This window comes from Salmo salar, chromosome ssa12 (genome assembly GCF_905237065.1).
Source record: "Salmo salar chromosome ssa12, Ssal_v3.1, whole genome shotgun sequence".
NCBI lineage: Eukaryota > Metazoa > Chordata > Actinopteri > Salmoniformes > Salmonidae > Salmo > Salmo salar.
This window is the reverse complement of record NC_059453.1, coordinates 8,945,241-8,961,699: the sequence shown is the minus strand read 5'-3', so window position 1 is coordinate 8,961,699 and position 16,459 is coordinate 8,945,241.

Here is a 16,459-nt window from a genome sequence, read left to right as displayed (position 1 = left end):
AATGGGCTACAAGACCATCGCCAAGCAGCTTGGTGAGAAGGTGACAACAGTTGGTGCGATTATTCGCAAATGGAAGAAACACAAAAGAACTGTCAATCTCCCTCGGCCTGGGGCTCCATGCAAGATCTCACCTTGTGGAGTTGCAATGAGAATGAGAACAGTGAGGAATCAGCCCAGAACTACACGGGAGGATCTTGTCAATGATCTCAAGGCAGCTGGGACCATAGTCACCAAGAAAACAATTGGTAACACACTACGCCTTGAAGGACTGAAATCCTGCAGCGCCCGCAAGGTCCCCCTGCTCAAGAAAGCACATATACATGCCCGTCTGAAGTTTGCCAATGAACATCTGAATGATTCAGAGGACAACTGGTGAAAGTGTTATGGTCAAATGAGACCAAAATGGAGCTCTTTGGCATCAACTCAACTCGCTGTGTTTGGAGGAGGAGGAATGCTGCCTATGACCCCAAGAACACCATCCCCACTGTCAAACATGGAGGTGGAAACATTATGCTTTGGGGGTGTTTTTCTGCTAAGGGGACGGGACAACTTCACCGCATCAAAGGGACGATGGACGGGGCCATGTACCGTCAAATCTTGGGTGAGAACCTCCTTCCCTCAGCCAGGGCATTGAAAATTGGTCGTGGATGGGTATTCCAGCATGACAATGACCCAAAACACATGGCTAAGGCAACAAAGGAGTGGCTCAAGAAGAAGCACATTAAGGTCCTGGAGTGGCCTAGCCAGTCTCCAGACCTTAATCCCATAGAAAATCTGTGAAGGGAGCTGAAGGTTCGAGTTGCCAAATGTCAGCCTCGAAACCTTAATGACTTGGAGAAGATCTGCAAAGAGGAGTGGGACAAAATACCTCCTGAGATTTGTGCAAACCTGGTGGCCAACTACAAGAAATGTCTGACCTCTGTTATTGCCAACAAGGGTTTTGCCATCAAGTACTAAGTCATGTTTTGCAGAGGGGTCAAATACTTATTTCCCTCATTGAAATGCAAATCATTTTATAACATTTTTGACATGCATTTTTCTGGATTTTTTTGTTGTTATTCTGTCTCTCACTGTTCAAATTAACCTAACATTAAAATTATAGACTGATCATTTCTTTGTCAGTGGGCAAATGTACAAAATCAGCAGGGGATCAAATACTTTTTGCCCTCACTGTACATAGAGCATCCAGCTGTGTTACCACAGGACTACAGGCTATGTACTAGAGCTGGGACATTAAACCCAAAATGATCTACAGCGAACATACCAATCACTTATTGCAGGGTGTTTTGCTCTGTCATTCATTACGATAAATAACCCTATAGTAGAACGTTTGAAATGAAAGAAGTTTGTTAATATGGGTGATTGTTAATGGGACAATTCATGGCTACAGCCATCAGACTAGTAGTAGTATTTTTTTAAAGGATAATTGATTAAAACTGTGGTGCACGTTGATGTTATAAACGTATTGTTCTATATGTTGTTATCCACATCAGTTCAGGCAATTTATGGCGATATGGTTTGTGACCATATCGCCCGCAGCTCTACTGTGCATCTCTAAGTATTGGAACAAAACCCTAGACTTAGAACTTTGGCCCTCACCTTTCCATGTTGACAGATCTGGGGAGGGATTTGGGACCAGATGACATGAGGGACACAAAAGACAAACAGATGGAAATAGAACTCTACAACTGACCAAAAAAAGTCCTGTTTCTCCACCCTTTTCCATGAGTGGCACCGTCCCAGACATGGATTTAAAAGCATTGGATTGTTACAAGCATTGGCTGGAGAGAGCTTCCACCATTGTCAAATCCATTAGAGAATAGGAGAATCTCAATTCCTCGCGTCGGCTTCTCAAAAACCGATTGGATGAGAAGGTCAGTGGTCCCCCCCGGCTCTGACTTTCTTATCCAATGGGTTTTGAGAAGGAGGTGAGGAGAGAGGACGCGAGGAATCGAAGGCAATTGAGATTCTCCCAAAGTGTGCAAATTTGCACACTTGTGAAGAATCGGGACACCCGCCTATGAAGTAGAACTCGATACAACTGACTTCCTCTCACTGGACCATTGGACAAAGTATTGGATCAGGTGTGTCCTGATTCCAGGTTCTGAAAGGCTCGTCTTCAAACATTCTAAATGACTCCTGTGGGTAGAATTCCATGGTGGTGCTTCCTGTATATACAGTGCCTTGCGAAAGTATTCGGCCCCCTTGAACTTTTCGACCTTTTGCCACATTTCAGGCTTCAAACATAAAGATATAAAACTGTAATTTTTTTGTGAAGAATCAACAACAAGTGGGACACAATTATGAAGTGGAACGAAATTTATTGGATATTTCAAACTTTTTTAACAAATAAAAAACTGAAAAATTGGGCGTGCAAAATTATTCAGCCCCTTTACTTTCAGTGCAGCAAACTCTCTCCAGAAGTTCAGTGAGGATCTCTGAATGATCCAATGTTGACCTAAATGACTAATGATGATAAATAGAATCCACCTGTGTGTAATCAAGTCTCCGTATAAATGCACCTGCTCTGTGATAGTCTCAGAGGTCCGTTTAAAGCGCAGAGAGCATCATGAAGAACAAGGAACACACCAGGCAGGTCCGAGATACTGTTGTGGAGAAGTTTAAAGCCGGATTTGGATACAAAAAGATTTCCCAAGCTTTAAACATCCCAAGGAGCACTGTGCAAGTGATAATATTGAAAAGGAAGGAGTATCAGACCACTGCAAATCTACGAAGACCCGGCCATCCCTCTAAACTTTCAGCTCATACAAGGAGAAGACTGATCAGAGATGCAGCCAAGAGGCCCATGTCACTCTGGATGAACTGCAGAGATCTACAGCTGAGGTGGGAGACTCTGTCCATAGGACAACAATCAGTCGTATACTGCACAAATCTGGCCTTTATGGAAGAGTGGCAAGAAGAAAGCCATTTCTTAAAGATATCCATAAAAAGTGTCGTTTAAAGTTTGCCACTAGCCACCTGGGAGACACACCAAACATGTGGAAGAAGGTGCTCTGGTCAGATGAAACCAAAATCGAACTTTTTGGCAACAATGCAAAACGTTATGCTTGGCGTAAAAGCAACACAGCTCATCACCCTGAACACACCATCCCCACTGTCAAACATGGTGGTGGCAGCATCATGGTTTGGGCCTGCTTTTCTTCAGCAGGGGCAGGGAAGATGGTTAGAATTGATGGGAAGATGGATGGAGCCAAATACAGGACCATTCTGGAAGAAAACCTGATGGAGTCTGCAAAAGACCTGAGACTGGGACGGAGATTTGTCTTCCAACAAGACAATGATCCAAAACATAAAGCAAAATCTACAATGGAATGGTTCACAAATAAACATATCCAGGTGTTAGAATGGCCAAGTCAAAGTCCAGACCTGAATCCAATCGAGAATCTGTGGAAAGAACTGAAAACTGCTGTTCACAAACGCTCTCCATCCAACCTCACTGAGCTCGAGCTGTTTTGCAAGGAGGAATGGGCAAAAATGTCAGTCTCTCGATGTGCAAAACTGATAGAGACATACCCCAAGCGACTTACAGCTGTAATCGCAGCAAAAGGTGGCGCTACAAAGTATTAACTTAAGGGGGCTGAATAATTTTGCACGCCCAATTTTTCAGTTTTTTATTTGTTAAAAAAGTTTGAAATATCCAATAAATTTCGTTCCACTTCATAATTGTGTCCCACTTGTTGTTGATTCTTCACAAAAAATTACAGTTTTATATCTTCATGTTTGAAGCCTGAAATGTGGCAAAAGGTCGAAAAGTTCAAGGGGGCCGAATACTTTCGCAAGGCACTGTATATCACTGGGAAAGGTATTATTATACTTATTATACTCTGCTCACATTCTTGCCTAGGAGTTTTTGTATTAACGATTGACAGTTAAATCAAATTGTATTGGTCACATACACAGTTTACAGCAGGTATAGAAGATGCAGGGATATGTGAATGTGCTAGCTCCCTCAACAATACAGTACATATCAACAATAAGAGTCGAGTCAATAACAAGTAGTAGAACAGGTAGTATGGGTAGTAGTAGAACAGGTAGTATGGGTAGTAGTAGTAGTAGAGGTAGTATGGGTAGTAGTAGAACAGGTAGTATGGGTAGTAGTAGTACAGGTAGTATGGGTAGTAGTAGTAGTAGAGGTAGTATGGGTAGTAGTAGTAGAGGTAGTATGGGTAGTAGTAGAACAGGAAGTATGGGTAGTAGTAGAACAGGTAGTATGGGTAGTAGTAGAAGAGGTAGTATGGGTAGTAGTAGTAGAGGTAGTATGGGTAGTAGTAGAACAGGAAGTATGGGTAGTAGTAGAACAGGTAGTATGGGTAGTAGAAGAAGAGGTAGTATGGGTAGTAGAACAGGTAGTATGGGTAGTAGTAGTAGAACAGGGAGTATGGGTAGTAGTAGAACAGATGTATGGGTAGTAGTAGAACAGGTAGTATGGGTAGTAGTAGAACAGGTAGTATGGGTAGTAGTAGTAGAGGTAGTATGGGTAGTAGTAGTAGAGGTAGTATGGGCAGTAGTAGAAGAGGTAGTATGGGTAGTAGTAGAACAGGGAGTATGGGTAACAGTATAACAGGTAGTATGGGTAGTAGTAGAACAGGTAGTATGGGTAATAGTAGAACAGGTAGTATGGGTAGTAGTAGAACAGGTAGTATGGGTAGTAGTAGTAGAGGTAGTATGGGTAGTAGTAGTAGAGGTAGTATGGGTAGTAGTAGAAGAGGTAATATAGGTAGTAGTAGAAGAGGTAGTATGGGTAGTAGTAGAACAGGGAGTATGGGTAGCAGTAGAACAGGTAGTATGGGTAGTAGTAGAAGAGGTAGTATGGGTAGTAGTAGAACAGGTAGTATGAGTAGTAGAAGAAGAGGTAGTAGTAGAACAGGTAGTATGGGTAGTAGTAGAACAGGTAGTATGGGTAGTAGTAGAACAGGAAGTATGGGTAGTAGTAGTAGAAGAGGTAGTATGGGTAGTAGTAGAACAGGAAGTATGGGTAGTAGTAGAACAGGTAGTATGGGTAGTAGTAGAACAGGTAGTATGGGTAGTAGTAGAAGAGGTAGTATGGGTAGAAGAAGAGGTAGTATGGGTAGTAGAACAGGTAGTATGGGTAGTAGTAGTAGAACAGGGAGTATGGGTAGTAGTAGAACAGGTAGTATGGGTAGTAGTAGAACAGGTAGTATGGGTAGTAGTAGAACAGGTAGTATGGGTAGTAGTTTTATGGGTAGTGGTAGTATGGGTAGTAGTAGAAAAGGTAATATAGGTAGTATGGGTAGAGGTAGTATGGGTAGTAGTAGAACAGGTAGTATGGGTAGTAGTTGTATGGGTAGTGGTAGTATGGGTAGTAGTAGAAGAGGTAATATAGGTAGTATGGGTAGTAGTAGAGGTAGTATGGGTAGTAGTAGAACAGGTAGTATGGGTAGTAATAGAACAGGTAGTATGGGTATTAGCAGAACAGGTAGTATGGGTAGTATTAGAACAGGTAGTATGGGTAGTAGCAGAACAGGTAGTATGGGTAGTAGCAGAACAGGTAGTATGGGTAGTAGTAGAACAGGTAGTATGGGTAGTAGTAGAACAGGTAGTATGGGTAGTAGTAGAACAGGTAGTATGGGTAGTAGTAGAACAGGTAGTATGGGTAGTAGTAGAACAGGTAGTATGGGTAGTAGCGGAACAGGTAGTATGGGTAGTAGCAGTAATGGACTGGATTTACACACATAACCTGGATCTAAAGATATGTTGTCCATTTTAAAGGGTGGTTTGCATTTATAGCCGAACCTCAACCAGAGTTAATAAAATGGTGACAGTAAACAATGTTGTTGAATTAATTCTTTATGACCAACAGAAGCTTTGTGCAGAAGGCCCGTAGTTTCGTTCTTGTAAAGTATATCAGGAACGAAACACGTAACAGACAGACGAACAAGTGGTGGGAAATATAACATGTCTGAAGAAGATGTCTCCTACCGGTAGATATTTATTTGGTAAAGATAAAACAAAACAATGTTTGGCAGATACAGATGAAGAGTCAGGTGGTCGTGATTCATTTGGTAGGGACAGATGCATATGAAGAGTCAGGTGGTCGTGATTCATTTGGTAGGGACAGATGCATATGAAGAGTCAGGTGGTCGTGATTAATTTGGTAGGGACAGATGCATATGAAGAGTCAGGTGGTCGTGATTCATTTGGTAGGGACAGATGCATATGAAGAGTCAGGTGGTCGTGATTCATTTGGTAGGGACAGATGCATATGAAGAGTCAGGTGGTCGTGATTCATTTGGTAGGGACAGATGCATATGAAGAGTCAGGTGGTCGTGATTCATTTGGTAGGGAGAGATGCATATGAAGAGTCAGGTGGTCGTGATTCATTTGGTAGGGACAGATGCATATGAAGAGTCAGGTGGTCGTCATTCATTTGGTAGGGAGAGATGCATATGAAGAGTCAGGTTGTCGTGATTCATTTGGTAGGGACAGATGCATATGAAGAGTCAGGTGGTCGTGATTCATTTGGTAGGGACAGATACAGATGAAGAGTCAGGTGGTCGTGATTCATTTGGTAGGGAGAGATGCATATGAAGAGTCAGGTGGTCGTGATTCATTTGGTAGGGACAGATGCATATGAAGAGTCAGGTAGTCGTGATTCATTTGGTTGGGACAGATACAGATGAAGAGTCAGGTGGTCGTGATTAATTTGGTAGGGACAGATGCATATGAAGAGTCAGGTGGTCGTGATTCATTTGGTAGGGAGAGATGCATATGAAGAGTCAGGTGGTCGTCATTCATTTGGTAGGGACAGATGCATATGAAGAGTCAGTTGGTCGTGATTCATTTGGTAGGGACAGATACAGTTGAAGTCGGAGGTTTACATTCACTTAGGTTGGAGTCATTAAAAATCGGTTTTCAACCACTCCACATATTTCTTGTTAACAAACTATAGTTTAGGCAAGTCGGTTAGGACATCTACTTTGTGCAAGTAATTTTTCAAACAATTGTTTACAGACAGATTATTTCACTTATAATTCACTGTATCACAATTCCAGTGGGTCAGAAGTTTACATACACTAAGTTGACTGTGCCTTTAAACAGCATGGATAATTCCAGAAAATGATGTCATGGCTTTAGAAGCTTCCGATCGGCTAATTGACATCATTTGAGTCAACTGGAGGTGTACCTGTGGATGTATTTCAAGGCCTACCTTCAAACTCTCGCTTGACATGGGAAAATCAAAAGAAATCAGCCAAGATCCCAGAAAAAAAATTGCAGACCTCCACAAGTCTGGTTCATCCTTGGGAGTAATTTCCAAATGCCTGAAGGTACTATATTCGTCTGTACAAACAATAGTACGCAAGTATAAACACCATGGGACCACGCAGCCGTCATACTGCTCAGGAAGGAGATGCGTTCTGTCTCCTAGAGATGAACTTACTTTGGTGCGAAAAGTGCAAATCAATCCCAGAACAACAGCAATGGACCTTGTGAAGATGCTGGAGGAAACAGGTACAAAAGTATCTATATCCACAGTAAAACAAGTCCTATATCTACATATCCTGAAAGGCCGTTCAGCAAGGAAGAAGCCACTGCTCCAATACCGCCATAAAAAAGCCAGACTACGGTTTGCAACAGCACATGGGGACAAAGATCGTACTTTTTGGAGAAATGTCCTCTGGTCTGATGAAACAAAAATAGAACTGTTTGGCTATAATGACCATTGTTATGTTTGGAGGAAGAAGGGGGAGCCTTGCAAGCCCAAGAACACCATCCCAACCGTGAAGCACGGGGTGGCAGCATCATGTTGTGGGGGTGCTTTGCTGAGGGAGGGACTGGTGCACTTCACAAAATAGATGGCATCATGAGGAAAGAAAATGATGTGGATATATTGAAGCAACATCTCAAGACATCAGTCAGGAAGTTAAAGCTTGGTTGCAAATGGGTCTTCCAAATGGACAATGACCCCAAGCATACTTCCAAAGTTGTGGCAAAATGGCTTAAGGACACCAAAGTCAAGGTATTGGAGTGGCCATCACAAAGCCCTGACCTCAATCCTACAGAAAATGCGTGGGCAAAACTGAAAAAGCGTGTGCGAGCAAGGAGGCCTACAAACCTGACTCAGTTACACCAGCTATGTCAGGAGGAATGGGCCAAAATTAACCCAATTTATTGTGGGAAGCTTGTGGAAGGCTACCCGAAACGTTTGACCCAAGTTCAACAATTTAAAGGCAATGCTACCAAATACTAATTGTGTATGTAAACTTCTGACCCACTGGGAATATGATGAAAGAAATAAAAGCTGAAATAAATCATTCTATCTACTATTATTCTGACATGTCACATACTTAAAATAAAGTGGTGATCCTAACTGACTTAAGACAGGACATTTTTACTAGGATTTAATGTCAGGAATTGTGGAAAACTGAGTTTAAATTTATTTGGCTAAGGTGTATATAAACTTCCGACTTCAACTGTACATATGAAGAGTCAGGTGATCGTGATTCATTTGGTAGGGACAGATACATATGAAGAGTCATTTTATTTAGTGCACTCATTTACAGCATCAGTAGTTCTTTGTTTGGGCTTTTAAAATAAGAAAATAAAATAATAAACAATGAAAAACATTTTGTTGTGCTTCAGACATTTACAGAGGTATTCCTTTAAATCCAATTGTTTATGTCCTGTTATGTATCATAGGAAATGTAGTAAACCATATTTGCAAATGTAATTAATAACTTTACCATGCTCAAAGTTTTTTTTTACCCATCTACCAATAGGTGCCCTTCTTTGCGAGTCATTGGAAATCCTTCCTGGTCTTTGTGGTTGAATCTGTGTTTGAAATTCACTGCTGGACTGAGGGACCTTACAGGTAATTGTATGTGTGAGGTACAGAGATGAGGTAGTCATTCAAAACTCATGTTAAACACTATTATTGTACACAGAGTGAGTCCATGCAACTTATTATGTGACTTGTTAAGCACATTTTCACTCCTGAACTTATTTAGGCTTGTCATAACAAAGGGGATGAACACTTAACTGACTAAAGACATTTCAGCTTTTCATTCATTTGTAAAAATGTCGAAAGCATAATTCCATTTTGACATTATGGAGTATTGTGTGTAGGCCAATGACAGAAAATATAAATTGAATCAACTTTAATTTCAGGCTATAACACAACAAAATGTGCAATAAGTCAAAGGGTGAGAATACTTTCTGAAGGCTCTGTAGCTCAAACCAGCCATGACTATGAATGGCTAAATTACTGTCGGACAGAAATAGCTGATATTTGCTTGATCCAGCAATGCTGTTCGGAGGCTCCCTGTGGAGGGTGTGATGCAATTGCGGAGCCTCCGGAGACGAAATCGAGCGCACCGCATCGCCGTGCGCCTCTCAAATGTTGTAACAATGCAGAGGGCTCCGTATAACTCCACATTGACATGATTGGTTGAAGGTAGGTGGGGGTAGGAGGTCATGTATAAACAAAAACACACTTCCTTGACAACTTCCTTAACAACAGCTTGGCGAAGCGCAAGAAGAATAGGAGGAGCTCCTCCTCATCACTCTATTATTACTACATGTAGGTGGAGCTCCTCCTCACCACTCTGTTATTATTATTACATGTAGGTGGAGCTCCACCTCACCACTCTGTTATTATTATTACTACATGTAGGTGGAGCTCCACCTCACCACTCTGTTATTATTATTACATGTAGGTGGAGCTCCTCCTCACCACTCTGTTATTATTATTACTACATGTAGGTAGAGCTCCTCCTCACCACTCTGTTATTATTATTACATGTAGGTGGAGCTCCACCTCACCACTCTGTTATTATTATTACATGTAGGTGGAGCTCCTCCTCACCACTCTGTTATTATTATTACATGTAGGTGGAGCTCCTCCTCACCACTCTGTTATTATTACATGTAGGTGGAGCTCCTCCTCACCACTCTGTTATTATTATTACATGTAGGTGGAGCTCCTCCTCACCACTCTGTTATTATTATTACATGTAGGTGGAGCTCCTCCTCACCACTCTGTTATTATTATTACATGTAGGTGAAGCTCCTCCTTCTCTGTTATTATTATTACATGTAGGTGGAGCTCCTCCTCACCACTCTGTTATTATTATTACATGTAGGTGGAGCTCCTCCTTCTCTGTTATTATTATTACATGTAGGTGAAGCTCCTCCTTCTCTGTTATTATTATTACATGTAGGTGGAGCTCCTCCTCACCACTCTGTTATTATTATTATTACATGTAGGTGGAGCTCCTCCTCACCACTCTGTTATTATTATTACATGTAGGTGGAGCTCCTCCTCACCACTCTGTTATTATTATTACATGTAGGTGGAGCTCCACCTCACCACTCTGTTATTATTATTACATGTAGGTGGAGCTCCTCCTCACCACTCTGTTATTATTATTACATGTAGGTGGAGCTCCTCCTCACCACTCTGTTATTATTATTACATGTAGGTGGAGCTCCTCCTCATCACTCTGTTATTATTATTACATGTAGGTGAAGCTCCTCCTTCTCTGTTATTACTATTACTACATGTAGGTGGAGCTCCTCCTCATCACTCTGTTATTACTATTACATGTAGGTGGAGCTCCACCTCATCACTGTTATTATTATTACATGTAGGTGGAGCTCCACCTCATCACACTGTTATTACTATAATATGTAGGTGGAGCTCCTCCTCACCACTCTGTTATTATTATTACATGTAGGAGGAGCTCCTCCTCACCACTCTGTTATTATTATTACATGTAGGTGGAGCTCCACCTCATCACTGTTATTATTATTACATGTAGGTGGAGCTCCACCTCATCACACTGTTATTACTATAATATGTAGGTGGAGCTCCTCCTCACCACTCTATTATTACTATTACATGTAGGTGGAGCTCCACCTCATCACTGTTATTATTATTACATGTAGGTGGAGCTCCACCTCATCACACTGTTATTACTATAATATGTAGGTGGAGCTCCTCCTCATCACACTGTTATTACTATAATATGTAGGTGGAGCTCCTCCTCACCACTCTGTTATTATTATTACATGTAGGTGGAGTTCCACCTCATCACACTGTTATTACTATAATATGTAGGTGGAGCTCCACCTCATCACTCTGTTATTACTATAATATGTAGGTGGAGCTCCTCCTCACCACTCTGTTATTATTACATGTAGGTGGAGCTCCTCCTCATCACTCTGTTATTATTATTACTACATGTAGGTGAAGCTCCTCCTCACCACTCTGTTATTATTATTACATGTAGGTGGAGCTCCTCCTTCTTTGTTATTATTATTACATGTAGGTGGAGCTCCTCCTCACCACTCTGTTATTATTATTACATGTAGGTGGAGCTCCACCTCATCACTGTTATTATTATTACATGTAGGTGGAGCTCCTCCTCACCACTCTGTTATTATTATTACATGTAGGTGGAGCTCATCCTCATCACTCTGTTATTATTATTACATGTAGGTGAAGCTCCTCCTTCTCTGTTATTATTATTACATGTAGGTGGAGCTCCTCCTCACCACTCTGTTATTATTATTACATGTAGGTGAAGCTCCTCCTTCTCTGTTATTATTATTACATGTAGGTGGAGCTCCTCCTCACCACTCTGTTATTATTATTACATGTAGGTGAAGCTCCTCCTTCTCTGTTATTATTATTACATGTAGGTGGAGCTCCTCCTCACCACTCTGTTATTATTATTACATGTAGGTGGAGCTCCTCCTTCTCTGTTATTATTATTACATGTAGGTGGAGCTCCTCCTCACCACTCTGTTATTATTATTACATGTAGGTGGAGCTCCTCCTCACCACTCTGTTGTTATTATTACATGTAGGTGGAGCTCCTCCTCATCACTCTGTTATTATTATTACATGTAGGTGGAGCTCCTCCTCACCACTCTGTTATTATTATTACATGTAGGTGGAGCTCCTCCTCACCACTCTGTTATTATTATTACATGTAGGTGGAGCTCCTCCTCACCACTCTGTTATTATTATTACATGTAGGTGGAGCTCCTCCTCACCACTCTGTTATTATTATTACATGTAGGTGGAGCTCCTCCTCACCACTCTGTTATTATTATTACATGTAGGTGGAGCTCCTCCTCATCACTCTGTATTATTATTACATGTAGGTGAAGCTCCTCCTTCTCTGTTATTATTATTACTACATGTAGGTGGAGCTCCTCCTCATCACTCTGTTATTAATATTACATGTAGGTGGAGCTCCACCTCATCACTGTTATTATTATTACATGTAGGTGGAGCTCCACCTCATCACACTGTTATTACTATAATATGTAGGTGGAGCTCCTCCTCACCACTCTGTTATTATTATTACATGTAGGAGGAGCTCCTCCTCACCACTCTGTTATTATTATTACATGTAGGTGGAGCTCCACCTCATCACTGTTATTATTATTACATGTAGGTGGAGCTCCACCTCATCACACTGTTATTACTATAATATGTAGGTGGAGCTCCTCCTCACCACTCTATTATTACTACATGTAGGTGGATTATTACATGTAGGTGGAGCTCCACCTCATCACTGTTATTATTATTACATGTAGGTGGAGCTCCACCTCATCACACTGTTATTACTATAATATGTAGGTGGAGCTCCTCCTCATCACACTGTTATTACTATAATATGTAGGTGGAGCTCCTCCTCACCACTCTGTTATTATTATTACATGTAGGTGGAGCTCCACCTCATCACACTGTTATTACTATAATATGTAGGTGGAGCTCCACCTCATCACTCTGTTATTACTATAATATGTAGGTGGAGCTCCTCCTCACCACTCTGTTATTATTACATGTAGGTGGAGCTCCTCCTCATCACTCTGTTGTTATTATTACATGTAGGTGGAGCTCCTCCTCATCACTCTGTTATTATTATTACTACATGTAGGTGAAGCTCCTCCTTCTCTGTTATTACTATAATATGTAGGTGGAGCTCCTCCTCACCACTCTGTTATTATTATTACATGTAGGTGGAGCTCCACCTCATCACACTGTTATTACTATAATATGTAGGTGGAGCTCCTCCTCATCACTCTGTTATTATTATTACTACATGTAGGTGGAGCTCCTCCTCACCACTCTGTTATTATTACATGTAGGTGGAGCTCCTCCTCACCACTCTGTTATTATTATTACATGTAGGTGGAGCTCCTCCTCATCACTCTGTTATTATTATTACATGTAGGTGGAGCTCCTCCTCATCACTCTGTTATTATTATTACATGTAGGTGGAGCTCCTCCTCACCACTCTGTTATTATTATTACATGTAGGTGGAGCTCCTCCTCATCACTCTATTATTACTACATGTAGGTGAAGCTCCTCCTCACCAGTCTGTTATTATTACTATTACATGTAGGTGGAGCTCCACCTCACCACTCTGTTATTATTATTACATGTAGGTGGAGCTCCTCCTCACCACTCTGTTATTATTATTACATGTAGGTGGAGCTCCTCCTCATCACTCTGTTATTATTATTACATGTAGGTGGAGCTCCTCCTTCTCTGTTATTATTACTATTACATGTAGGTGGAGCTCCTCCTCATCACTCTGTTATTACTATTACATGTAGGTGGAGCTCCACCTCATCACTGTTATTATTATTACATGTAGGTGGAGCTCCACCTCATCACACTGTTATTACTATAATATGTAGGTGGAGCTCCTCCTCACCACTCTGTTATTATTATTACATGTAGGTGGAGCTCCTCCTCACCACTCTGTTGTTATTATTACATGTAGGTGGAGCTCCTCCTCATCACTCTGTTATTATTATTACATGTAGGTGGAGCTCCTCCTCACCACTCTGTTATTATTATTACATGTAGGTGGAGCTCCTCCTCACCACTCTGTTATTATTATTACATGTAGGTGGAGCTCCTCCTCACCACTCTGTTATTATTATTACATGTAGGTGGAGCTCCTCCTCACCACTCTGTTATTATTATTACATGTAGGTGGAGCTCCTCCTCATCACTCTATTATTACTACATGTAGGTGGAGCTCCTCCTCACCACTCTGTTATTATTACTATTACATGTAGGTGGAGCTCCACCTCACCACTCTGTTATTATTATTACATGTAGGTGGAGCTCCTCCTCATCACTCTATTATTACTACATGTAGGTGGAGCTCCTCCTCACCACTCTGTTATTATTATTACATGTAGGTGGAGCTCCTCCTCACCACTCTGTTATTATTATTACATGTAGGTGGAGCTCCTCCTTCTCTGTTATTATTACTATTACATGTAGGTGGAGCTCCTCCTCATCACTCTGTTATTACTATTACATGTAGGTGGAGCTCCACCTCATCACTGTTATTATTATTACATGTAGGTGGAGCTCCACCTCATCACACTGTTATTACTATAATATGTAGGTGGAGCTCCTCCTCACCACTCTGTTATTATTATTACATGTAGGTGGAGCTCCTCCTCACCACTCTGTTGTTATTATTACATGTAGGTGGAGCTCCTCCTCATCACTCTGTTATTATTATTACATGTAGGTGGAGCTCCTCCTCACCACTCTGTTATTATTATTACATGTAGGTGGAGCTCCTCCTCACCACTCTGTTATTATTATTACATGTAGGTGGAGCTCCTCCTCACCACTCTGTTATTATTATTACATGTAGGTGGAGCTCCTCCTCACCACTCTGTTATTATTATTACATGTAGGTGGAGCTCCTCCTCATCACTCTATTATTACTACATGTAGGTGGAGCTCCTCCTCACCACTCTGTTATTATTACTATTACATGTAGGTGGAGCTCCACCTCACCACTCTGTTATTATTATTACATGTAGGTGGAGCTCCTCCTCATCACTCTATTATTACTACATGTAGGTGGAGCTCCTCCTCACCACTCTGTTATTATTATTACATGTAGGTGGAGCTCCTCCTCACCACTCTGTTATTATTATTACTACATGTAGGTGGAGCTCCACCTCACCACTCTGTTATTATTATTACATGTAGGTGGAGCTCCTCCTCATCACTCTGTTATTATTATTACATGTAGGTGGAGCTCCACCTCATCACACTGTTATTACTATTACATGTAGGTGGAGCTCCTCCTCACCACTCTGTTATTATTACTATTACATGTAGGTGGAGCTCCACCTCACCACTCTGTTATTATTATTACATGTAGGTGGAGCTCCTCCTCAACACTCTGTTATTATTATTACATGTAGGTGGAGCTCCTCCTTCTCTGTTATTTTTTTTACATGTAGGTGGAGCTCCTCCTTGTCTGTTATTATTACTACATGAAGGAGGAGCTCCTCCTCACCACTCTGTTATTATTATTACATGTAGGTGGAGCTCCACCTCACCACTCTGTTATTATTATTACATGTAGGTGGAGCTCCTCCTCACCACTCTGTTATTATTATTACATGTAGGTGGAGCTCATCCTCATCACTCTGTTATTATTATTACATGTAGGTGAAGCTCCTCCTTCTCTGTTATTATTATTACATGTAGGTGGAGCTCCTCCTCACCACTCTGTTATTATTATTACATGTAGGTGAAGCTCCTCCTTCTCTGTTATTATTATTACATGTAGGTGGAGCTCCTCCTCACCACTCTGTTATTATTATTACATGTAGGTGGAGCTCCTCCTCACCACTCTGTTATTATTATTACATGTAGGTGGAGCTCCTCCTCACCACTCTGTTATTATTATTACATGTAGGTGGAGCTCCTCCTCACCACTCTGTTATTATTATTACATGTAGGTGAAGCTCCTCCTTCTCTGTTATTATTATTACATGTAGGTGGAGCTCCTCCTCACCACTCTGTTATTATTATTACATGTAGGTGGAGCTCCTCCTCACCACTCTGTTATTATTATTACATGTAGGTGGAGCTCCTCCTCACCACTCTGTTATTATTATTACATGTAGGTGGAGCTCCTCCTCACCACTCTGTTATTATTATTACATGTAGGTGGAGCTCCTCCTCACCACTCTGTTATTATTATTACATGTAGGTGGAGCTCCTCCTCATCACTCTGTTATTATTATTACATGTAGGTGAAGCTCCTCCTTCTCTGTTATTATTATTACTACATGTAGGTGGAGCTCCTCCTCATCACTCTGTTATTAATATTACATGTAGGTGGAGCTCCACCTCATCACTGTTATTATTATTACATGTAGGTGGAGCTCCACCTCATCACACTGTTATTACTATAATATGTAGGTGGAGCTCCTCCTCACCACTCTGTTATTATTATTACATGTAGGAGGAGCTCCTCCTCACCACTCTGTTATTATTATTACATGTAGGTGGAGCTCCACCTCATCACTGTTATTATTATTACATGTAGGTGGAGCTCCACCTCATCACACTGTTATTACTATAATATGTAGGTGGAGCTCCTCCTCACCACTCTATTATTACTACAT